This window comes from Monodon monoceros, unplaced genomic scaffold (assembly GCF_005190385.1).
Source record: "Monodon monoceros isolate NGI ecotype Baffin Bay Population unplaced genomic scaffold, NGI_Narwhal_1 Super_Scaffold_6, whole genome shotgun sequence".
Taxonomy (NCBI): Eukaryota; Metazoa; Chordata; class Mammalia; order Artiodactyla; family Monodontidae; genus Monodon; species Monodon monoceros.
In genome coordinates this window covers 15644526-15670093 of record NW_021703783.1, presented here as the reverse complement: position 1 = coordinate 15670093, position 25568 = coordinate 15644526, and the positions used below count along the sequence as shown (strand labels likewise).

General features: G+C 38.3%; 1 non-coding gene across 1 annotated transcript; it reads left to right on the top strand.

Annotated features, from left to right (window-relative positions):
* Window positions 1-11074: 11074 nt before the first annotated feature.
* On the top strand, window positions 11075-11177 carry LOC114886238. The gene has a single exon (XR_003791252.1). It is a non-coding gene; the product is annotated as a U6 spliceosomal RNA (small nuclear RNA).
* The last annotated feature ends 14391 nt before the right edge of the window (window positions 11178-25568 follow it).

Here is a 25568-nt window from a genome sequence, read left to right as displayed (position 1 = left end):
AAATCAAAATCAGGAAGAGGCTTAGAAAACGTGCACTAGAGCAGTGTTTCTCAAGAGTGGTATGCAAAGCATCACCGTGCACTAGAGCAGTGTTTCTCAAGCGTGGTATGCAAAGCATCACCTGGGAACTTGCTATAACTGCAACTACCCAGACCTATTGAATTAGAAACTCTGGAGGGTGGGACCCAGTGCTCAGGGTCTGTCAAGCCCTACAGGTGGTTCTGATGTGCACTGAGGTTTGAGAACCACTGTTCTAGAAGGGACAGATCAATTATGTTGTTTTAATGCCTGCTCAAAACAGAGTAGTGTACAATAACTGCTTTAATTTTAAGGGGGGAGGGGCACATTTAAGCACACACTTTTTTGACTTCAAGAAGTTTAAGAAAAATTTAAATTGCTTCTAGGTTCTAACACATTATTTTTCTAGATGAAACTGAAGCCCAGTAATGTGCCCAAGTTCATATAGCTAGCCTTGATTCTGCCCTGTATTAAGGATGCGTAATGGGCAAACCAATTAACTTCCTCCTAAAATAGAGTTGATTTCTACACTTCTATATTAATATCCTAGGGCTGCCATAACAAATTACCACAAAGTAAGCGACTTAAAACAACAGAAATTTATTCTCTCATAGCTGTGGAGGCCAGAATCCAAAATCTAGGAGTGTCAGGAGAGTTGGCTACCACTGGAAGTTCTAAGAGAGAATCCGTTCCATACCTCTCTCCTAGCTTCTGGGAGTTACTGGCAACCCTTGATGTTCCTTGGCTTGTAGATGCATCTGTCCAATCTCTTCATCTGTGTTCTGTGGCATTTTCCCTCATATGTCTATCTCTGTGTCCAAATTTTCCTCTTCTTGAAATCTTGCCGTTTGAGACAACATGGATGGACCTTGAGGGCATTACGCTAAGTGAAACAAGTCAAACAGAGAAAGACAAATACTGTATGATATCACTTACATGTGAAATCTAAAAATGCTTAACTAATGAAAACAGAGAGTAGAGTGGTGGTTACCAGGAGCTGGGGGTATGGGAAGTGGGGAGATGTTGGTCAAAGGGTACAAACTTTCAGTTATAAGATGAATAAGTTCTGAGGATCTAACTCACAGCATGGTAATCATAGTTAATAAGAGTTCTGTATTGTATATTTGAAAGTTGCCAAGAGAGTAGACCTTAAATATTCTCACCATAAAAAAAGGTAATTAGGTAAAGTGATGAAAGTATTAGCTAATGCTATAATGGAAATCATTTTGAAACACATATGTATCAAATCAATACTTTGTACACCTTACAGTTAAACAATGTTATATGTCAATTATATCCCAATAAAGCTGAAAAAACTCCAGAAAGCCCCAATTTTCCTCTTCTTATAAGGTCACCAGTCATTTGATTAGGGCCCACCCTAATCCAGTATGACCTCATCTTAATCTGTTTACTTCCCCGAAGACCCTATTTCCCAATAAGGTCACATTCACAGATACTGGGGGTCAGAATTTGAACATATCCTTAAGATAAAGGAAGAATACAATTCAACCAAGTAAATCTTCCTTTTACATTTCAAAGACTATGGAAGGGGGAAAATGAAGTAAAGAATTTGCCCCAATAGAAATCCAGATTTGTACAATCCTCTGTGGACTCTGTGAAGCACCAACTCACAGCATCTATGGCGCTTAGGAACACTGCCTGTCACCTCAGCACACCCCATATAAGAAACATTGTGTTTCCTGCTGGACCAAGGATGCTGATTCCTGGAATCTGCCTCCAACACTTCCACTACCCATGGGACCATCCCAAAGTGAGATGCTTCCTCCCATCCCACACTGTCAGACCTACCCTAAGGCCACAGTTTAATTCCAAACCTAAAGAGAAAATAAAATGGCCTAAATTTATATTATTTCATTTTATAGTGTACAAAAATTTTAATGATCTCAGTAAGAGGAATGTGGTATGAACATGTTGGTATGATTAATGATCCTTATTTTACTTTATAAGAAGGCTGACCAAGCACTTTACAGCTACGAGTAGAAATGAGAGCAGCTCTGCCCAGTGTCTTCTTTGCTTGTTTTTGCATTATTAATTTTTCTCAATCTATTGTTTCTTAGTAGGAATCTTTTAGAAACACTTGTCAGTTTGGGGAAGGGTTAGTATAATTACGACCGGATATTATAAACCATAAATCCGCTTCACTAGGTACAGGTATCAATAAATTGTGACACATCCCAATACAACTCCTATGTTGTGAAATGTCTGCTGTTTTTTCAGGATGTATTGGGAAATGTACATCATGTATGATTGTCTCTTGTACATCCAAGTGAAGAAGCCAGGACCAATTTGTATATTTAACATCAAATAAAATATCATTTTTTGATAATATTATATAACTATTTGATTAAAATTATGTAAGTGATTAAAATTCTTACAATTTCTCCCTATTTCAATGGCTCCCCTTACACACCCATTTTGAGAACACCAATACAGGAAACATCAACATCCATCTAAAAGAAGCATCCAATAAATCCTCTTGTAGTTCTTCAATGCTCCAACCTCATCTCAGTTACCCTCTCTTTTCTTTTGCCATCACCAGCACGTCCATCTGACCTCAAGCTTCTGTACTTCTAGATTGCTTGACGAACTATTATTTAAAACCTAATGTTATATTTCATAGAGAAAATCAGTCTCATTATCCTTGTATCACACCTCTTTCACCTCTTCACTTCCTTCTCAGTCCAGTATAAAAGAGGCAGCAAACTGTGTGGGTTAAAATCTAGGATTCGAGAGTCAGACAGACCTGGGTGTGTGACACAGAGAGAGTTGCTTGACTTCTCTGAGCCTCAGTCTCTTCGACATGGAAAGTGGGGATAAAAACAGGAAACGCTAGTCTTCTTTGGAATATTAAATAAAATAATGTATGCAAACTGTCATCCAGAAGGCTTGTGGTTCTAAAAATAGAGTCGACTGTAAGAAATGTTTCTGCATAGTCAAGGTGAATGAAGTCAGGAAGTATCCAGTGCATTTAGCAGCATAAGATAAATGTGCTGTAGTAGTAGCATTATTATGCCTGTTGATTTCTTTGTTGTTTGTTCATCCCTCTCTAGACTCTGTACCATTCTATCACATCTGAATGTGGAAACATCATTCAAATGCTGACACTTTGTTACCGTCTGCCCTCCTTAAAATCTTATCCTTCCCTTATTGACCCCTGATACTTCTCTAGCTTTTGATGATGGTCTTCTGGCTCCTATTTGTTAACTCTCCCAGCTTCAAAACTGAGATCTCAATTTGGACACTATCAATGGTCCAGTATTAAAGATACTGAGGCACAGAAAAGAAAAAGGAAATACAGGGGAGTAGGCTGGAGTAATCTATATGCCGGAGTCTATCCCCAGGGCTGCCACTATGTGTACTATATTGTTTTTAGGATTGGAATTTAGCAACATTAAAGAATTTGGTTCAGAAAATAATAAATGTGTAGTGGAAAACCAAGTTGAGGGCTCTGTTTCTACCTGAATCAGGCGATCATGAACTCGACAACAAAACACGCTCTGTAGTCATCTCTCATGCAGTGCCCGTGGTATCTTAGGTCCAAGTCATCTGTAGCTGGCCAAACTAGTTTTAAGGACAAAACTTCATTTTTGAATATTTGGTTAATTTGTGCATTCAAGGCTTGATTTTGAATGCATGGCTCTGCTGGAAATTTAGGGACATGTGGCTTAAACTGTCACTTTGAGTGACACTTTCTCATATATATGCTCCTGAAGTCTCTATAGATGTAAACCGCAGAAATGGAACAATTAGAGCAGTAGTTGCTGAAGCATACAGGAAAGTTTCTCCACCAGCTATTCTCATTTCTCTGGTTTCCATGCAGTCCCCCAGCACCCTTTCATCTTACATAAGGTTGTTTTCCTCAACTGGTCAAACTTTGTAAGGCAAGCAGCATTTCTGTGAAGCCAGCCATTCTTTCCAAGGTTCTAGAGATGAGATAAAACTAATAAAAGCAAAACCTCTGCATAAAAGACACCTCCGGTACACAAAATAGCAGTCTTTGAAGTTTATTGGAAACATTATATTTTATATTACTAGAACCCAGAATAGAAGTTTGAGCATTTAAATTGAGCTTCTAAGATTCTATTAGAGGATGATTTACATTTGAAGCATCTAGGACATTTAATTTTACAAACTTTGAAGCCAAGAAAATGTTCTTAGGATTTATAGCTTGGGGAAAAATACATAAAAGTGGTAATAAAAGGAAATATTCCGTTTATACTTTCTTTGGGATTACGTATAGAGTTACATTTTGATGGTCTGCCCAGAATTTCAAAACCTTGGATGTATATATCAAAGGTACTCCGTACATGCCTTCTTCTTTGCCTCTATTACTTCAGACCCTCAATTTCCCTTGACCTCAAGCAGAGACTGAATGCCATTGATTTCTTGTCTGCAACATGCATACCAGGTTATCATGATCAGACCTGAATCAGAAATCTTCATGTTTTCTCAAATGCCAAATAGACACAGCCATTTTAGAAGACAATTCCACTTGAGAAGGCAATGGCTAATTATGAACCCAGTGGCTAATTATGAACCCAAATTCCTTGTGAAATACGGCATCTGATGTAGAGGAAAACTGAAAGGGGTCATTTCTCACAATGTGGGCAGACATTTATTTGTATTCATTTGCTTGCAATTCCTTTCAAGTTCTCACCTCCTTCTTACATTTTAGGCTCCAATGCCGTGGAGCACACACTTTTAAGAGTCTAGCTACTGCTAACAAACCAGGAACACTGTGCTTTGTGAACTGTTTATATTATGCATGTTTACACATTCCAGCATTATGCTGGCTTTCAAAACATGTAACATATTCAACACATCCTAAACTTGTTCTCTTTAATGAGTTAAAATACCTTTAAATCCTCCAGTGACATGAGTCATAGCAAGAAACACTGAAAAAAGAGGAGAAATGAGCATAAATTTCACTCAAGCAGCCCTTGTATCATATGCAAGAAAGGCCAACATGTTATTATTTGGGTATTGCAAAGGATAAAACAAATTCTTTTAAAAATTTTACTAGTAAATGTAAAATGCAAAACCATAAAACTCCTAGCAGATGACCTAGATGACCTTGAATACAGCAGTAACTTTTTAGATACAACACCAAAGATACAATCCATGGAAGAAATAATTGATAAGTTGGGCTTCATTAAAATTAAAAATCTCTGCTCTCTAAAAGACAATGTCAAGGGAATGAGAAGACAAACCACAGACTGGGAGAAAACATTTGCAAAAGACACATCTGAAAGAAACGTTACTCGAAATAAACAAAGAACTCTTAAAAGTCAACAATAAGAAAGTCAACAACCCAATTAAAAAATGGGCCAAAGACCTTAATAGACATTTCACCAAAGAAGATATATGGCTGGCAAATAAGCACATGAAAAGATGTTCCACATCATATGTCATCAGGGATATGCAAATTAAAACAACAATGGGGTATCACTATATACCTATTAGAATGGCCAAAATCCAGACACTAACAGCACCAATTCCTGGTAACAAATGAAGCAATGAGAACAGTCATTCACTGCTGGCAGGACTGCAAAATGGTACAGCCACGCTGGAAGACAGTTTGGCAGTTTCTTACAAAATTAAACATGCTCTTAACATATGATCCAGCAATTACGCTCCTTGGCATTTACCCAAAGGAATTTAAAACATGTCCACACAAAAACCTGCACATGCATGTTTATAGCAGCTTTATTCATAACCGCCAAAACTTGGAAGCAACCAAGATATCCCTCAGTAGGTGAATGGATAAATTGTGGTACATTCAGACAATGAAAATAATATATACAATACATATATTCAGCACTAAAATGAGCTATCGAGCAATGAAAAGGCATAAACTTAAATACGTATTACTAAGTGAAAGAAGCCAATGAAAAGACTACATGCTGTATGAATCCAAGTGTATGTTATTCTGGTAAAGGCAAAACTAAGGAGACAGTGAAAGAATTGGTGGTTGCCAGGGCTGGGGAAACAGGGGAGGGATGAATAGGCAGAGCACAGAGGATTTTTAAGGCAATGAAAATACTCTGTACCATCTTATAATGACAGATACTTGTCATTACACATTTGTCCAAACCCATAGAATGTACAACATGAAGAGTGAACCCTAATGTAAACTATGGACTTTGGGTGATTATGATGTGTCAGGGGAGGTTCAGCAATTGTAACAAATGTACCACTCTGATGGAGGGTGCTGACAACAGAGGAGGCTTAGCATGCATGGGGGTAAGGAAGGGGTAATACAGGAAATCTCTGTACCTTCCTTTCAGTTTTGCTGTGGATCTAAAACTGCCCCCCAAAATAAAGCTATTAAAAATAATAATTAAATAAATTTTTTAGAAACAGAAAGGAAAAAGAGCAGGGAGGAAATGAGTGCTCTAACACAATTCCTAACAAAATTCACTTGTGAAAGCATTTCTAAGTTAATGTTCTGTACAGATGAATTAAAACTCTGCCCTTGACAATCTGAAATTCAACGAGCTTAAAATATATAATATTTTTTCATTATAGTTTCCCTCTAAAACTGTCACTGTATTCCCTGACATTTAAATTCAATATCTAGGCTCAATCAGTAGATACGGATGCATTTGAGATCCCTGAATCACCTAATACCTAAGTGCTCTAAACAGGTGTCTGCTAAGAAACACATAATCCATTTAGTGGAGGCCTATAATATTTGTTTTGTTTTCACAGATGGTGTTGGATTATTGAAGCGGAAATATGCCAAGAAGTTTTTAGATTACCGTTCCATTTAAAAAAGTTGGACTTTGCATTATTTAAAGCTATGATAATTTAACTCAGCTCTAATCCTCCAGTCTGACCAAATCTATTATTTTCTATATCTCCTAAATTTCAGGTTTCCTGTTACTAACCCCTGCATCATACAAAAAGTTTCAGGGAGGAAAACATATCATTCACTTTCAAAGTGTTTAGTCTGTCTCCTTATCTTTTTCTTTTCAGAAGGCAGGCAATAGACACTAGTGTGTTGAAACGGAGTTAGGAAAAACAAATAACGGTAAACCTACTACTGACTGTTTGACCATGGGGAAGTCATTTAATTTCTCTTTATTTCAGTTTAGTCATCTGCAAAATAAGGTAATAAACTTGTTCAAACGACTAAGAGTTTAAAGGGCAAACATGCTAAAGTAGTTCAGGATTTGCTAGTCTGTTTGTTGAGAAATAATATAAATTCAAAATATTATCATTATTTACCTAATCATATACAATATCTACCATGGGCCTTTTAGTTTTAGTTACCAAGGGTGACAGTGTTTGTTGTAGAGTAGGAGTTGCACAGTGAATTCAGCTCTTTCATTTTGTGATCTTGAGCAAATTACACTTGTGTTTCTTCGGCTGCCTAGAACCTGAACTACTTTTTTATACCTGGAGAATGCCTCATCGTATACATTGTTGTTGAACTCTCTCCCACTATAGAACCTGAAAAAAACAAAAACCCACTCCTCTGCCTTTCATTACTAGCACCTAGGGTATTGGCACAGAACCTAGGCTTCTCCAAATAGATTCTTCCACCTGAGACTCTGAACTCGGATTAAATGAAATAGGCATTGAGAATAGAATTCATTTTGTCAATGGGAATGGCAGTGGTGGGGATGGGAGCTCTGGGAGTTTCCACAGGGCTGTTCCTACTAAATGGTGCTACTTTATTAGGCGAGGGGCTGACATGGGGATTCAGCTGGTTGTTCATGGTATCTATCTCAACTTTATACTGAGGAACTGGGAGAATCCAGAGGACGAACTTAGGGTGTGATATTTCATATCAGAATTCCATTTATCACGTGACCCTTCCAAAACCCTCATTCAAACAAGCGGACTCAGCGGTGTTCCAAGTTCCCAGCGATTAGATTTAGCTCAGAGCTGGTACAATTAAGTCCAAAGAGATCTGTGTATTTCTCAAGCTGTCCTAGTACACTAGGGAGGCTGGAGGACATGTTTGAGGTAGGCTGAATGGCCCCTGACAATATACTCCACATCCCAATTCCCAGAACCTGTGAAAACAATGGCCCTCTGTATCCTCTGTAACCATGGGTTCTATATCCATGGGTTCTGCGTTCACGGATTCAACCAACTGCAACTGAAACTATATTTTTTTAAATCCTGAAAGTTCCAAAAAGCAAAACTTGAATTTACTGCTCACTGGCAGCTACTTATGTAGCACTTACATTATATTTACAACTATATACATAGCATTTATATTGTATTAGCTATTTTAAGTAATCTTAAGATGATTTAAAAGATGTACATAGGTTATATCCAAATATGACACCGTTTTACATAAGGGTCTTGAGCATCCTCAGATTTTGGTATCTGCAGGGTTGGTGGGGATGGAATTAATCCATCACAGATACCAAAGGACAAATGTATCATCTTATACGGCAAAAGATGCAATTAAGTTAAGGCTCTTGAGAGGAAGAGTTTATCCTTATTTTTCTCATGGACCCTAAATGGAATCATAGGTATCCTTTTAATAGAGAGGCAGAGGGAATTCTGAAATAAACATACATAGGAGAGAAAACAATGTGAAGATACAGCAAAGAGAGATTTTCTTTTAACATCTTTATTGGAGTATAATTGCTTTACAATGATGTGTTAGTTTCTGCTTTATAACAAAGTGAATCAGCTATATATATACATATATCCCAATATCTCCTCCCTCTTGTGTCTCCCTCCCACCCTCCCTATCCCACCCCTCTAGGTGGTCACGAAGCACCAAGCTGATCTCCCTGTGATATGTGGCCGCTTCCCACTAGCTATTGATTTTACATTTGGTGGTGTACATATGTCCATGCCACTCTCTCACTTCGTCCCAGCTTACCCTTCCCCCTCCCCGTGTGCTCAAGTCCATTCTCTATGTCTGCGTCTTTATTCCTGTCCTGCCCCTAGGTTCTTCAAAACCATTTTTATTTTTAGATTCCATATATATGTGTTAGCATACAGTATTTGTTTTTCTCTTTCTGACTTACTTCACTCTGTATGACAAACTCTAGGTCCACCCACCTCACTACAAATAACTCAATTTCGTTTCTTTTTATGGCTGAGTAATTTTCCATTGTATATATGTGCCACATCTTCTTTATCCACTCATCTGTCGATGGACACTTAGGTTGCTTCCATGTCCTGGCTATTGAAAATAGAGCTGCAATGAACATTGTGGCACATGACTCTTTTTGAATTATGGTTTTCTCAGGGTATATGCCCAGTAGTGGGATTGCTGGGTCATATGGTAGTTCTATTTTTAGTTTTTTGAGGAACCTCATACTGTTCTCCATAGTGGCTGTAGCAATTTACATTCCCTGCAAGAGGGTTCCCTTTTCTCCATACCCTCTCCAGCATTTATTGTTTGTAGATTTTTTGATGATGGCCATTCTGACTGGTGTGAGGTGATACCTCATTGTAGTTTTGATTTGCATTTCTCTAATGATTAGTGATGTTGAGCATTCTTTCATGTGTTTGTTGGCAATCTGTATATCTTCTTTGGAGAAATGTCTATTTAGGTCTTCTGCCCACTTTTGGATTGGGCTATTTGAATTTTTGATATTGAGCTGCATGGGTTGTTTGTAAATTTTGGAGATTAATCCTTTGTCAGTTGCTTCATCTGCAAATATTTTATCCCATTCTGAGGGTTGTCTTTTTGTCTTGTTTATGGTTTCCTTTGCTGTGCAAAAGCTTTTAAGTTTCATTAGGTCCCATTTGTTTATTTTTGTTTTTATTTCCATTTCTCTAGGTGGTGGGTCAAAAAGGATCTTGCTGTGATTTATGTCATAGAGTGTTCTGCCTATGTTTTCCTCTAAGAGTTTGATAGTGTCTGGCCTTACATTTAGGTCTTTAATCCATTTTGAGTTTATATCGGTGTATGGTGTTAGGGAGTGTTCTAATTTCATTTTTTACATGTAGCTGTCCAGTTTTCCCAGCACCACTTATTGAAGAGGATGTCTTTACTCCATTGTATATTCTTGCCTCCTTTATCAAAAATAAGGTGACCATATGTGCATGGGTTTATCTCTGGGCTTTCTAACCTGTTCCATTGATCTATATTTCTGTTTTTGTGCCAGTACCATACTGTCTTGATTACTGTAGCTTTGTAGTATAGTCTGAAGTCAGGGAGCCTGATTCCTCCAGCTCTGTTTTTCTTTCTCAAGATTGCTTTGGGTATTTGGAGCCTTTTGTGTTTCCGTACATATTGTGAAATTTTTTGTTCTAGTTCTGTGAAAAATGCCATTGGTAGTTTGATAGGGATTGCAATGAAACTCTAGATCGCTTTGGGTAGTATAGTCATTTTCACAATGTTGATTCTTCCAACCCAAGGACATGGAGTATATCTCCATCTGTTTGTATCATCTTTAATTTCGTTCATCAGTGCCTTATAATTTTCTGCATACAGGTCTTTTGTCTCCTTAGGTAGGTTTATTCCTAGGTGTTTTATTCTTTTTGTTGCAATGGTAAATGAGAGTGTTTTCTTAATTTCTCTTTCAGATTTTTCATCATTAGTGTATAGAAATGCAAGAGATTTCTCTGCATTAATTTTGTATTCTTCTACTTCACAAAATTCATTGAGTAGCTCTAGTAGTTTTCTGGTAGCATCTATAGGATTCTCTATGTATAGTATCATGTCATCTGCAAATAGTGACAGCTTTACTTCTTCTTTTCCAATTTGGATTCTTTTTTTTTCTTTTTCTTCTCTGATCAGCAAAGAGAGATTTGAAGATGCTGGCTATGTGGCCAAAAGCAAAGAAATGCTAGCCACAGAAGCTGAAACAGGCAAGGAACAGATTTTTCCTGTCAAGCCTCTGGAGTGAGCACAACCCTGGCAGCACCTTGACTTAGGCCCTAGTGAAACTAATTTTGGACTTCTGGCCTCCAGAACTGTGAGAGGATAAATTTCTGCTGTTTTAAGCCACCATATTTGTGGTAATTTGTTACAGCAACCACAGGAAACTAATATACAATCCGTTATTACATCCATAAATACAGCAAATGTATTTTCTAAAATATTGGCTGAGTGATTGCTTCAGCAGCACATATACTAGAATTGGAACAATACAGAAATTAGCATGGCCCCTGCCAAGGATGACATGGAAATACATGAAGCTTTCCATATTTTTAATGCATATTCAGATGTTAACAATAAATTCAAAAGAATAAAGAAAATTATTAGCTGAAATGGAAAATGAAAATAAAAAGCCTAAATGTCAAATATATAGGTTTTGTAGAATAATTTATATTAACATGAAAGGATATAAGGCAAAAATGAAAAGAACAAATCTAAAGAAATAGGGGGAAAATCTTCCTTAATTAAGACATCGCTGCATTAAGGCCAATGTCCTTTTCTGAGACCTTCATCATTACTGCCTGATGATCCATAGGATTACAATAAAATATGAGGCATCCTAACTATACTTAGATATAAAATGAGGTGGAATGATCATGGAATGGTGATAAGAACACTAGTTTTTCAGGATGTAAATGAATGAGAACAGGAAAATGGTTGTTGAGACATAGATAGGAAGAACCACCAATTTGAGAAACATAGGAATGACTAGGGTTACAGATAGCTTCCAGAGGGAATTCTGATTTAATTTGCATTCAGCAAGCAGCTCATGACAGCCTCATGTACTTTTCCACTATAACACATCCAAGACAGTGGTTCTCAGACTTTGGTTGGAATCAGAATCATCTAAGAACTTGGTATAAACCCAAAGGCTCAGGCCTACCCTCTTCAACAAGCCTGCTCTACTGTGTTCGTCATGAGTTCTCCAGGTGTTCTGATACACGCCAGCATTTGAGAACCAGGGATCAGGAAAAATACACAAAAGGCAAACTTTAATGTCATTGGCAGCTATGATTAGTCCCCCAAGAATGTAACAGAAAACTTAATTCTTTTCCCTCACTACCCATTCAAATCTGTCCTCTGAGGCTAATTCTAAGCAGAAATCTAAGCAGATCCCATGACTTTTCTGATCACTCTCAGAAAATAAAAAGTTCTCTGGCCACCTTTAGTCACAAAACATTTAATTTTGATATTTAAATGATCACTCCCAAGTGATACTCCAGACTCCATACTTCATTTAAAACTCCTCCCTTCCCCGCTCAGGCTAAGGAGTAGGTAGGAAACCTAGCGTGGGGAGGTTTCTAGTTCCCTCCTTCTCATTCACTGCCCTTTATCCCATCAGCAGGCTGGCTCTAGAGCTTCCAGATTTCGAGGAGACATATTAGAGAGAGGTAAGGTCCAAGAAAGTTCTCTCTTTTTTTTCTTTTTGCGGTACGTGGGCCTCTCACTGTTGTGGCCTCTCCCGTTGCGGAGCACAGGCTCCGGACGTGCAGGCTCAGCGGCCATGGCTCACGGGCCCAGCCACTCCGCAGCATGTGGGATCTTCCTGGACTGGGGCACGAACCCGTGTCCCCTGCAGCGGCAGGCGGACTCTCAACCACTGTGCCACCAGGGAAGCCCGAAAGTTCTCATTTAATAGTCACCAGTATAATCTGGCACTGGTTTTCCCTGGCTTGGCTGGAATCTAAGGCTGATTCTTTCTCCTGGAGTGTGCTTGTACTTTCTATGGAGCCCTGTCACTGGCAATGGATTCCCCCACTGTTGCTCTCTTAACACAGGTGAGGTCTCCTCTGCCTGGACATTTATGACTTCACCCTGAATTTCTGAGGCCAATTCCATTCTCTCAAGGGCCTAACGCCCTCCAAGATAGCTCCACTTATATCTCTCTTTTCCATGCGGCCCTCAAGAGTCCCCAGAAAGCCCAAATGAATTCTTCCTTCCAAAGACTTCTGGCAATGGCAAGCTGTTCCTAAAGCAGCCAGACTTCAGGCTTTTCTAGCAAGAAGATCAGTGCCCCAGACCCCCACACACCAGGCGATCTCTTTAAAGGGCCCCCTTGAATCCCCTCTCATTCGGCTTGAGGGGAGATGGAAGAGACATTTCATAGCACTCCAAATCAAATGATCTCTACTTAAAAGACATACAACTGAAACAAAACAGCATGGAAAAGTAAAACAGAAAAAAATGGGTGACAGTGCATTAGGAAGCATCGAGAAAAATGAGACAAACAGCTATATTAATTTGAACAAAGTAGAACAGAAAGTAGATTTAAGCACGGACAAAAGAGGATCATGAAAATAATAAGAGGTAAAACTCATAAAATGTATCAAAATACATGAAGAAAAATTCTTGGCATTTAGTGATAATTTGACATAGGCATAATTTAACACACATTTCTCAGCCCTTAACCAATTATATAGAATACATATGATGATATAAAAAATTAGAATAATAGAATTCAGAATTTTATATATAACAAATTTTGTAAACCTTTCAATAGAAAGTTAACCAGTGCACATGACCCTTCAAAAACAATATATACCCTGTGAAAAAAAAAATTCCAAAGTGTCAAAAATATGCTACCTGTAGTCTCTCTCTACAAAAGAATAAAACTAGATATTTACAGAAGAAATAGTAAAGAAGGATCCTAACTATTTAAAAATTCAAAACCATCCTCTTAAATACTGGACCAAAAAAAAATCTACAATTATAAACTATTTAAGAACTAATGATAATGAATGATCTATACCCAAAATGCACAGGAGATGGTCAAGGCAATGCTCAAAGGTAATTTTATATTTTAAAATAGAAATTTAAAATAGTTTTAAATGAGTTATTTGTCCTTTATCATATAATCTTAAATTCATGTATTTGGGAAAAATCCATAGAAGTCTAGGGAAAGAAAATATTAATAATTTTGAGCCTTTGGACTATGATGCTGAAAAAGAAAAAATACCTACCTTTTAATTTATTAAAAAATACTGGCTGCTTAATTTATGCTTGGCATTTTTCTATACATAAAATAGTGAACAAGTCACAGGTCTTGTCCTCAAGAAATTTAGTCAGTAGAGAATGAAGTCATTAGATAACTAGAATACAGGAAGGACCAGGAGTTCTTTGATAGTAGTAAGTCCAATACAAGGGGCCAGGGAGTAGGTAGCTGCACCATCTACAAGCCATAAGGTGACAGTGAAGGTCTTATGAGGGACCGGATACACAAACGAAGCCCTGAGAGTAAAAGGCATTATCCATCAGGGATAGGAGTGTGGTCAGCACGGAGAGAAGCATGTGGAAGGAGAGAGATCAGAGTGCATTAGGAGAACTGAAAGTATTCAACATTGATAGACAGCAAATGATGAAATGTGCTCTTGGAGAGGTGAGCCTGGACCGTATCCTGGAAAACCTCATAGGAAATGTTAGGGAATTTCAACTTCATCCTGAGAAGGGATGAAAGTAGGGGTGTGACATAAGAAGAGGTACATTTTAGAAATATGGCAGGATGGGGGTATGGCATGCTATCCTCTCCTTTCTAGGGTGAAAGCCATGCCACACTAGGAGCAGAGGGGCTGAGGAATCTTAGTAGAGCCAGGCATAGATGGGAGATGAAGTCAAGCAAGGAAATGAACACTGAAAACCCAAAATGATGCACAGGGAGCCAGAAACTGAATACTAACAAATACTGACTTCTTAAAAAACAGGAGATCCAAAGTGAAGGGCAAAGTAAAAGCAGCCAGAGAGAAGGGCACAAAGGAAGGATACCAAACAAAAGGAGAGTGGAGGTGCAAAACTAGAAGATTAACAGAGACATTATAAACTATCAGAACTGAGGAAAATTGGCAAAGCCTCCACTGGTAATATTAGGGAGAATAATTTCAGTAGAGAGTTGCACCACACTTCTACTGGGTTTCCTTTATGGTCAACTGGCAAGCTACCGTTTAGAAACTGGCCATTCAGTCCTACTATGTAACTTTAATTCTCCAGTCAGTTAAAAACGCGTATTATACTCCCATTCCCAAGATGCCTAGGTAGGCTGAATGCAAATGCTTAGAATCCAGGTTGTGATTCCTTGGAATCACAGAGCAGTGGTTACTCTACATAAGGACTTTCAACAAAACAAAACAAAAGCTTTATGGGAAGCTTCAGAGTAATCTCGCTAGTGGATCGTTAATTTTAATAATACTGGAAGCTTTTAATAAAATAATGTTAATTTCCTTAATGTCATTTCTTGCAATGATGGTGACATCATATCAAATTATAACCAAAGCAGTATATGTTAGAAGTGAGAGGCTTGAATCCAAAATGTGAATTATGGGAATGTATGAAATTGCATCATAAAGTTCTTAGGGGGTGTGATTAGTGAAACATCACTTTCTCTCCACAGATTAGGAAATCTCTTCCCAGCGCCACTGAGCCCTTCTGATTCCATCAATTTCGTTACGGATTATTTCCCAACATCCATCGATGGCAACCACTAATATGTTTCTCCATGGTATTTTAAAAGTAATCTTAAGGATAAAGTGGAATGGAAATGAGTCATCTGCGCTTGCTGTAACAATCGGCCAATTCAAAATGTTAAGCGCCAGCTCTGTTATTACGAATATCACATAAAGTAAATCAACTGCCAAAACTGATTATGTTGATACACTCATAGATGAAGTTAGGATTTGCAGAATTTCAGTAAATTGAAGTTCTAGGATTACATATGCATCTAATTAGCTTTTCAGTCATTTATTCAATCAATCATACACCAAATATTTATTGAGCATCTACTATGTGCCAGGTCCTGTTCCAGGCGCAGGGAGTAGAGTGAACAAAACAGACAAAATCATATTCTCAGTGATCATCGTCGTGTTGCTTTCTCTAAGTATTCATTTCTGAAATAAGAAAAATTCATTACGCGTGAAATTTTGAAGAGGTGTATGTTCTTTGAAAGCTTTGGAAATGCATCTGTGATATATTTTTTCCCTTTTTCCCAAATCCATTTAAAATATTTATCATCTCTTGAGAAAAAAATGAAATAATGTTTCTCTTTTGAAGGCAAAGGGTCTTTAATAAAATTTGCTTATTGCTTATGAGAAAGAATTCTAAAAACAGCACAGAATTTTTAAAAAATTTTTTTTAAAATTATAATTTTAAATTTGGACTCTGTCAGCCAAATACTTGATTCACCAGCCACCTGAATATTGGAAAACTCAATAATCTCCAGATGTGTCTCAATTACACCAAGAATAAGACAAAGTACACGTCAACTTTTGCAACTTTCATAGCTCCCTCCTAATGCTTTTGTTCTGCTTACATATTTTGGAGAATTATTCATCCTTTTGCATATTCATGAGTGGTGTCATATAAAGATATGGCAGAATTGAGAGCTTTTCATAACGTTTTCATTTACTCACAAGACATTATCACTTACAAATTCAAACAGCATACATAATAATAAACACATAAACTTCTGTGATTTTCTTCTTTAAATTCCACAGCTACTTCATTACATTTCCTGCAATTTCATGACTCTGTTACAGGCCAGGTCATATATTTTATTGTGATTTGCTGCAGAAAATTTTTACATTCTATGTAAGTTGATCCCTGTCATTTTTTCTACTTTGATGAAATTTAGGAGCTTTTAAATTAGGATATATTTTGACACTTTCAGCAGGTCTCATATAGACTTAAATTGTTCTTTCCTTACAGCTTTCTCATAATATATTATTAAATAAGTTGAGGAAGTGATCTCATTTACCGTGTTGATTTTTTTTCATTCAGTATCGACTATATTCCCCTTGGTAGGAATCTACTTGTAATTTATATAATGAAATATTTCTTGTCTTTCATTCTAATGTAATCAATCATCTGATAACTCAACAAACATGTATTTAACCCTTACTTTGTTGGAGGCACTCTTCTAGGTGCCAAGAGTATAACAGTGAACAAAATAATTCCTGCCCTCATACAGCTATTATGCCCTCCTAAGAGTAAACTTTTTTTATGAAATGTATTCTTTTAAAGATAAAATTTAGTTGCACTCTTTATTCAACCTCTTCTGAGTAAAGGTTCAGTCCTTTATGAGCACAGTTTTCCCACAAAATATACTTTAAAATCACAATAATTTAAAGTATATTTCATATCGTTCTTGTATTTTATTTTTCCAGGCTCTCTTTCCAACACCTTGTGTTATAAATGTCTCTTCTTATAACTAAATTGTTTGGTAAAATCTTTGGCACAAACAGCAGAATGCTCTATAGTTTTACCATTGAAAATATGAATAGCAATTTTTTTTTTTTTTTTTGTGGTACGCAGGCCTCTCACTGTTGCGGCCTCTGCCGTTGCGGAGCACAAGCTCCGGACGCGCAGGCTCAGCGGCCATGGCTCACGGGGCCAGCCGCTCCGCGGCACGTGGGATCTTCCCGGACCGGGGCACGAACCCGTGTCCCCTGCATCGGCAGGCGGACTCTCAACCACTGCGCCACCAGGGAAGCCCCACCCTGATTATTTACTGAAGATGATGAAAATTTCAGCTATGTCACTGACAACAGCATGATTCCCCAGTTCAACACCTGGAGATTTTTGTGAAAAACGAAAGCACAACCATTTTTGACATCATTTTCACATAATCATAGATACCTAGAAGAAAAAAACAACAACCAAATGAACCATGTGCAAAATAGCAAATGACTGGTGATAATAAAAATATTTGTATGAATAAAGGCAAAATTAGGAAAGTGAAACCACAGACAAACACGTTGGTACAGGCAGCTATCACCAAGCAGGCAGGGAAAAGACGCAACTAGAGTGTTTGGTTAGTTAAGTCACATTAAGTTGCCCACAACCTTTACTTACTTTTATCAAATAGGATGTTGAGAAAATGTTCACTTTGTAAAATCACAGTAAAAATTGTGACTTGTGTTTCACAATTTGTGTAACTGAGTTAATGTAATTGTTGCCATTTTATCACTTTTCTCAGAGTTAAATTTTGCCTCCCCTCACTTTTCCGGGAAATCAGGATTCACATATTCCCCACTCTTCCTTTTTTCGCCCCTCTGCTTGGTGCTGTCTTAGGCATGAAGTTGTACAAGGGGTTCACCTTCATTTTCTAACCAAGCGCTTGTACGTTAAATACTAGATCCATCATGTGTCATGCAACTATCACGTGATGCTGATTATTTTTCCAAATTCCAGGGATTTACAACCACTGCTTAATTGCTTGAGAGCATTTTTAATCCAGGGTGGTTAACATTACTTCAACGGGGACATCATTTAACTGGCAACACTGTAGGATTACAAGCAAAAGCAAGCCTTGCACCAGAGACATCAAGTCTACCAAAAAAATAAATAAAAGAGAACGAAACCATCAAGTTTTAAAAGCTGATGTGAAAAGTGCCTTATTTAATTCAAATAAACTACTATAAAATAATACTTTAAAACATGTAAATTAAGAGCCAAGCACCTAAAAGTGAAGATAACATCTAGCTGAGAGAGATAGTTTATATTCTGTTGGATGGTGGGATTAAATAACACGAAGACTCAAAATATGCCTATGTATAAAGAGTTTGGTTCCCAAAACAATTTTGAAATATTTACACCATCTCTAAGGGAATGGCTGGAATATGAACAAAGTACCCTATTTAAAAGAGCTTGAAAGAGCATATCTATTGTCGCAATTAATTTATCACCTGACGTGTTGAAGAAATTACAAATGTAGAAGTCTATGGTACTAGATAAGTCTAGACCAGAAATTATATTACAATTTTTGATTATCAATAAACAAAACTGTTTAAGAGACTCACATGAGGAAAAAAAAAAGCTTTTAGTTTGGATGCAACTGAGCAAAAGTACAGCCCAAACTTTTTTTTTAGCAAGACAAAATAGAAGTTCAAGTTACATATTAAATCTTGATTTTGACTCAAAATTTTAGGAGGTTTTAATAGACTGCTAAAGCAGCATAGCAAATGTCATACCCTGATACCACGTTAACTAACAATATGGTCAGAAACCCATTTATTCCATAAATGCAAAGTATTAAAGTTTTACTGACTTTATTTTAGCTTTCACTACTTTCATTAACTTTATTTTTTTTAACTGTGCACAATTCAGTACACAGAGGTGTGTATGGAATTGTTTATTGGTAGTATGGTATTGTGAAAAGTGGTTAGTCAGACTGTCCTGGGTTCAAATCAAGGTCTTTGCCATCTGTATGATTTCGAACAAATTGTTCATCTCCACTTAATTTTGTTCATCTCGCCTTAATTTTTTTAAATAATAAGAAGAATATTTCCTTCATAAAGTCATGCGAGGAAGAGCTTATAAGGCTCAGAGTCTCAAATAAGAAGTGGGCACAAAAGTCAACTCTAGCCTCACTTACTCTCACTTGCTTACTTTCTTTTATGTCTTTGAGCAGCAGCCCAAGGAAGAAAAAATAAGAAGACACATTTCTGGATGAATTGCTAACTTCGTCCCTCTCTTTATCCACCAGTGTTCTTGATACACTGCAAGGAAACTTAAGGAATTCGAAAAATCTTATTTTCCATGTCAGAAGCTATTACATCATCCTACTTGCAACAACATTTGCTAATCTTCTCCAGGTGTGATGAATTCTTGGGCCAACTAGAAGAAACGTCATAGGCTTGGAAAGCTAGAAAAGAAGGCACATTTCAGTTTTTCAAAGTATGACCTCCATCACAACAATAAAGAAGGAAATGCAGAGTGATTGAGTTGGAAGGACAGGAGGTAATATGGCTATGCTTTTGAAAGGATACCCAGTCAAACAATGGGGAGGAAATGGTATTATCTGGATCCAAAGCGTTTGCCAAGCAGACCTTGGCAGACACGGTGAATCAGTCCCTTATTAGATCTGTCCGTCTCAGCTGCACCCCGTGCTTTAGAGTTTAGATGCATCTACTCCTCCCACAGTCACAATGAAAAAAATCTATAAAAAGAGGCTACTTAACAATTAGTGAGATTCCCTGGGATGTGCCCATGAAGAATCTCCTTCAATTCTTCACAGTTTCCTCCCAATACGTTGGAAGAGTTACAGTTTTTTAATTTTAAAAATGAATTACATATTAGGTTCTGCATTACTATGAGCTTCACTACTCTTTATGGAGAATTAGCATCCAGTTCAAAACAGCAGCCTCACTGATTTAACCTCACACAGCCCTATATGATTGATAGGAGACTCGTTTACACCAATACTTTCTTATTCTGTTTGAGGAATATCAGAGATTTATGAATTCAATTGAGAAAAGTTTGATCTCTAACCATAATTTTTTTTTTTTTTTTGTGGTACGCGGGCCTCTCACTGTTGTGGCCTCTCCCGTTGCGGAGCACAGGCTCCGGACGTGCAGGCCCAGCTGCCACGGCTCACGGGCCCAGCCGCTCCGCGGCATGTGGGATCTCCCCAGTCCGGGGCACGAACCCGCGTCCCCTGCATCAGCAGGCCGACTCTCAACCACTGCGCCACCAGGGAAGCCCTCTAACCATACTTTTTAAACACCTTCCCAAAATCAATTGGCTCATTTTCAATTAATTAAACCCATGAAACCATGAAAAGCATTAATCTTGATCATATCTCAAGAAGCTGATACACTTCAAGAAGCTGATTTTTGGCTTCCACGTGTCTCCTCTTATAACATTAATCTCTACTCTGCTGTTCTAAATATTAATGTTCATATTTAAAGGTAGAGGCACATACATCTTAAAATGTGTTTTAAAATTTAACCTGTGAAATCAATGTTTTAAAGATTACATTGTGTCACAGTAAAATGTTTATTTTGCCCATGGAGCAGTTCCAATCTGACACTAAGAACATTTAGCATTTGAGCAAACCAAGTCTTGTAAAGAATGCTCATATTATCTTCAAGCTTCCTGGAAAGCATAGCCTTCTGGCTCCCTTTTCAGACGCAAGTGATAGCTTCTTAAGCATTATTCTTAGAGAAATGACTTTTCTTGACTCCCTTTTTGATCCCAGCTCTGGAGAGATAAAGATGCATCTTACCCTAGTATACCCGGGTCATACCTTTACCAGATCGCAAAGCCCAGGTAAGACCCATATGTGTCCCAGTGTGTTACCTTCCACCTAAAAAACCAGCTATCACCCCCTCCACCCTCAATGTGCTTCTTCTGAGGGAATAAAAAGAAGGTGAGATGGTAAGGGTGGCCACTGCTGGATGCTTTAAGTGGGCAAGTGACCTTCAATGGGTTGCAGTAGCATAAAAGAACACTGGATTCGCGCTGAAAGGAGAAGAAAACCTAAATTCTCCCAACAACATTTATTCCCTAGCTATGGGACTCTTCTAGTCTCAGTTTGTTCTTATGCAAGGACAGAAAGCCATATCATCACTGGTGACATCCTAAAAGCTAGCAGAGGGTACAATGAGAACATCTAGAAGGGCAATGATTCAGACCGGGGAAGGGGAATGGACTTTAAGAAGTCTTTACTCCAGAGACACAGGACTCAGTTGAGTGATGAAGATGTTGGAACAGACAGAAGAGATGGTATATGTGCAGAGTTATTGTGAGGATTAACAAGGTGATAGCCAAAACGATTATCCTCAGTGCTTGGTGCTCAACATCAATTCTTTCTCTCCTTAATCCAACAAGACAGAGTTTGCTTTTGATAAACGTGCTACCAACCTCATTCTTAGTGCACAAAAGAGCACCTTAGAATTATGGAAAAGCGTGGTCAGGGCCAGCTTTATGGGCATATAATCTGTGCTGTTGAACAGAACCCCACACTCACAAGGGTCCTGAGCTTGGCTTAATGTTCTGCTGTCGCCGTCTTGAAATTCTTAATAATTTTGAACGTACCCCACATTTTCACTTTGCACTGGGTCCCACACGTTATGTAGTCAGTCCTGGGTATGGTATCAGACAATCCGGATTTGTGTTAATCAGACTGATTTACATCCTGGTTTTCTTACTTCCTAACTTCATGAACTTCTTGAGTTTCTTTTTCTACAGCTTTAAAATGGAAATATCAATTAAACCAATGCATTTGTGGGGATCAAATGAATTAGGACTGGAAAACTAATTTTTATTCTGTAAAGTATTGCAGAAATCAGTAGGCAATCGGTTAGCTACTGAGACCCTTGTGTATAAAGTTACTATTTTGAATGACTTTAAATATCTGGAAATTAGTACATGACTACTGCGCTTGCCTCTCTTTTCTTTTTCTTCCTTCTCCTTGTTTCCTTTTCAGTTGATCTCACACTATATGCCAAATACTTCACATAGTGCTGAAAATGTAGGTCCAGGAAGACAAAGGTCCTTCCCTCAGCGAGTTTGTACTGATATAGAGGAAAAAGAAATATAAACTAACAATGATAGTGAATTGTAATAGGTATGTCATAGAGATACAATGAGAATAGTGATTCAGATAAGGGAAGTGATGTGGGTGGAGATGGCTCAGGGAAGTCTTTCCCAAAAGAGTTGACACTAAGAGAGGGGAAAGAGTCAGATGCAGGAAGGAGGCATTGGGAGAAAGAGAAAATGCATGTGCAGTCATAAAAGCTTGAAACACATGTTGCTTATGGAGAAGCAAAAGTAGTTCTATAAATCTGTGCAAAAGATGTACATGGAGAAGTGGAGGATGCTAAACAAGACAGACAAAGGCTGGAGGCAAAGATATTAAGGGATAAACCAGAATTTTAACTTCATCCTGAACTTTCCTTGAAAATTATAGGAAGGTAATGAAAGTAGAGATATGGTCAGATATATGCTTTAGGAAGATGTGTAAAGATGAATGATAATGGAACCTGAAGGGAAAACCTTTCCCAGAATAGCTCATGTCTTGGGCAAAGGTAAGAATTATATGCGGAAGCACAGCTGACTCTGCTGATGCTCTACAGTGGAAATTCAGAGCAAGCTTCAGGCCCTCAAGGAAGATTTTATTGAACAACTGTTCCAGCACAGGTACTCTGTTATATCCAGAGAATATAGAGATAACTAAGAGGCTCCCTCTTCTCAAGAAAGGTAGAAAGCAATGTAGGGAGTACAGTGATGGTGCTATACGCATGATATTGAGAACAGATGAGGTGCCCCTAACCTTCCTAGGGACATAGGTAGTCTTTCTCGAAGACCTGACACGAAGTTTCAGAGGAATCTCCTGAACTGAGATTTACAGGATCAAAGGGGTTAATCAGACATGGCATAAGGTTAAATTAGAGAAAGAAAATGTTCTAAGCAAAGGAGGTAACGTATGAGAAGTGAGAATTTATACTGACCGTGTACAGCCTTGTCTAGGGGAGAGGTGATAAGGTACTGAACCAGGACAGTGACTATAGGGACAGAAAATAAAAAGAGAAGCCCGATTTATGAAACGTTTAGGAAGTATTGGCAGGACTCGGTTATTATTTGGATGTGGGCAGTGGCGGGAGGAGGGATGCAGTTCTACTCACAACACTTCTGACACCAAAAGTGTGCTCTTTTTTTTCCCCACACCAATCAATTCTTCAACTCTCTGAACACCAGCTGGGGGTCCTATAAGTTACTTGTGACACCTGGAGATAGTGCAGACCCCTCAGGTTAAAGGCTCAGTCCCACGAGGCTGTCCCCCACTTTAGACACCAGTCACATGTCCAAGCTTCTGACCCTTCTGACCAACAAGCTATAAATCAAGGGTTCCCACGACCCCCTCCCAACATTTGATGATTTGCTCATAGAACTCGGGAGAAGTTGACTTACTATTACGTGTTGATTATTACAACTCAGCAACAGGCAAATAAAAGAGATGCATGGGCAAGGGATGGGGGCAAGGACACAGAGCCTTCAGGCTCTCTGGGAACACTCCACCCTCTCAGCACCACAAGAGGTTCACCAAACTGAAAGCTCTCTGAATCCTGTGGTCGAGGGGCATGACGGAGGTTCCATTACGTAGGCATAATCAGTTACATCACTGGCGGTAGGTGATTAACTCTATCTCTAAGCCCTCTCCCCTCTCAGAGGCTGGAGAGGAAGTGGGGATGCTGAAAGTTCCAGTCTTCTAATCATGCGGTTGGTTCCTCCGGCAACCAGCCCCCATCCTGACGCTATCCAGCGGTCCACCAAGAGTCACTGCACTAGCATAAACTCAGGTGTGGCTGAAAGGAGCTGGTCATGAATAACAAAGATGCTCCTCTCACTGCTCTCAGGAAATTCCAAGAGTTTCAAGAGCCCCATCTGTACCAGGAGCCAGAGAAAAAGACCAAATATGTCCTTATTATATCGCAGTATCACAGGGCAGGGTGGAGAGGAGATTTCTTTTCCATCTTGCCTTTTTCACTCCCTAACGCCAACAACCACAAATAATTTCCCAACCTATTAGTTTAGGTAAGTTCTTTTCCTCCCCAGGTGGTACTTTAGGAAGAGGAACTATGATTTAAATCTATAATCACTACAAATTTATATACCTCTAGTCACATTTATCTTGAAATCCCAGCATAACCTTGGTTGTTCAAGGGTAGCTCTAGGGAGTTCCCCAGTGGTCCAGTGGTTAAGACTCCACCTTCCAATACAGAGGGCACGGGTTCCATCCCTGGCTGGGGAACTAAGACCCCACATGCCACGTGGTGAGACCAAAAAAAAAAAAGGTAGCTCTAGACATAATCGTGGACAAACACACCTTTTGTCAAACAACTCCTTGCTATTAACTTGATACATCATATGTAAGGCATGAAGGCATCTCCTTTCTCAGAACAATTTCAAGGGGTTCCACTGTGGAATTGCAGAATTTCAGGGCTGGAAAGCATCTTGTTACAAAACCCAAATATTTGGGACACTCTGCAATTTAAGCTGTATCCACATTTTCACGAGACCAAGAGGCTAAAGAGCAAGGGTCACTTGCTTTGACAAGTTTATCTTCAATTTCTGGTTCTGAGAAATAAGATTTTGAGAAGCTGGGAATAAAAATATGTGACTACTGATTTCACAGCTCCCTGCACTTTCAAATTCACTTTCCTACTTTGTCAAACAACTGTCAAATCAAGGTTGATTTCTTTTTCCTCCTCATTTAAATGTCTCTCATGCTTTCTGATATGAGAATTATGCTAAAATGAAATTAGTCACTGTTTGCTCTCATTTTGCCTAGCTTTTTTGACAGGAAAGAATAATATAGCCTAAAAGGAATACACATTCAAATGGGTGAAGTGGGAATATATGAGTCATGGGGAATGTTCTATCAGAAACAATAAGAATGACTGCTATATAGTATATTAACTAGAAACTTACAGATTATCTTATGAAATTTCATTTTTAATATTGAGAGCATTCAATGTAGGGATGACATAATATTTAAAAGCCCTAACTCCAGAGGTAGAATCGGTGTGGTTTAAAAAAGCTATTCAACAAAACATAATTTATCAACTGTATATGGGACAAGCCAAAACCTCCTTTTGTCTTCTAGAAAATGAGTTACCTTACTGGAAAATGATTGCTTAGAACATTCCTTCTCTTAGAATCCAAAGGAATCTGTAAGTATAGAAAGTCACATGGACTTATTCAACCTAGAAAACATGTACACACACAAACAAACACACATACACACACACACACACACACACACACACTCCACTCATATAGACACCCATGTCATACCAAATTTAAAGCCTTTACCTTTTGGAGCAAGGAAAAAGAAGGAAAAGGCTTTACATGTTGAAACAAAAGGAAAATGACAAGTCATTTTTGGTATTTGACA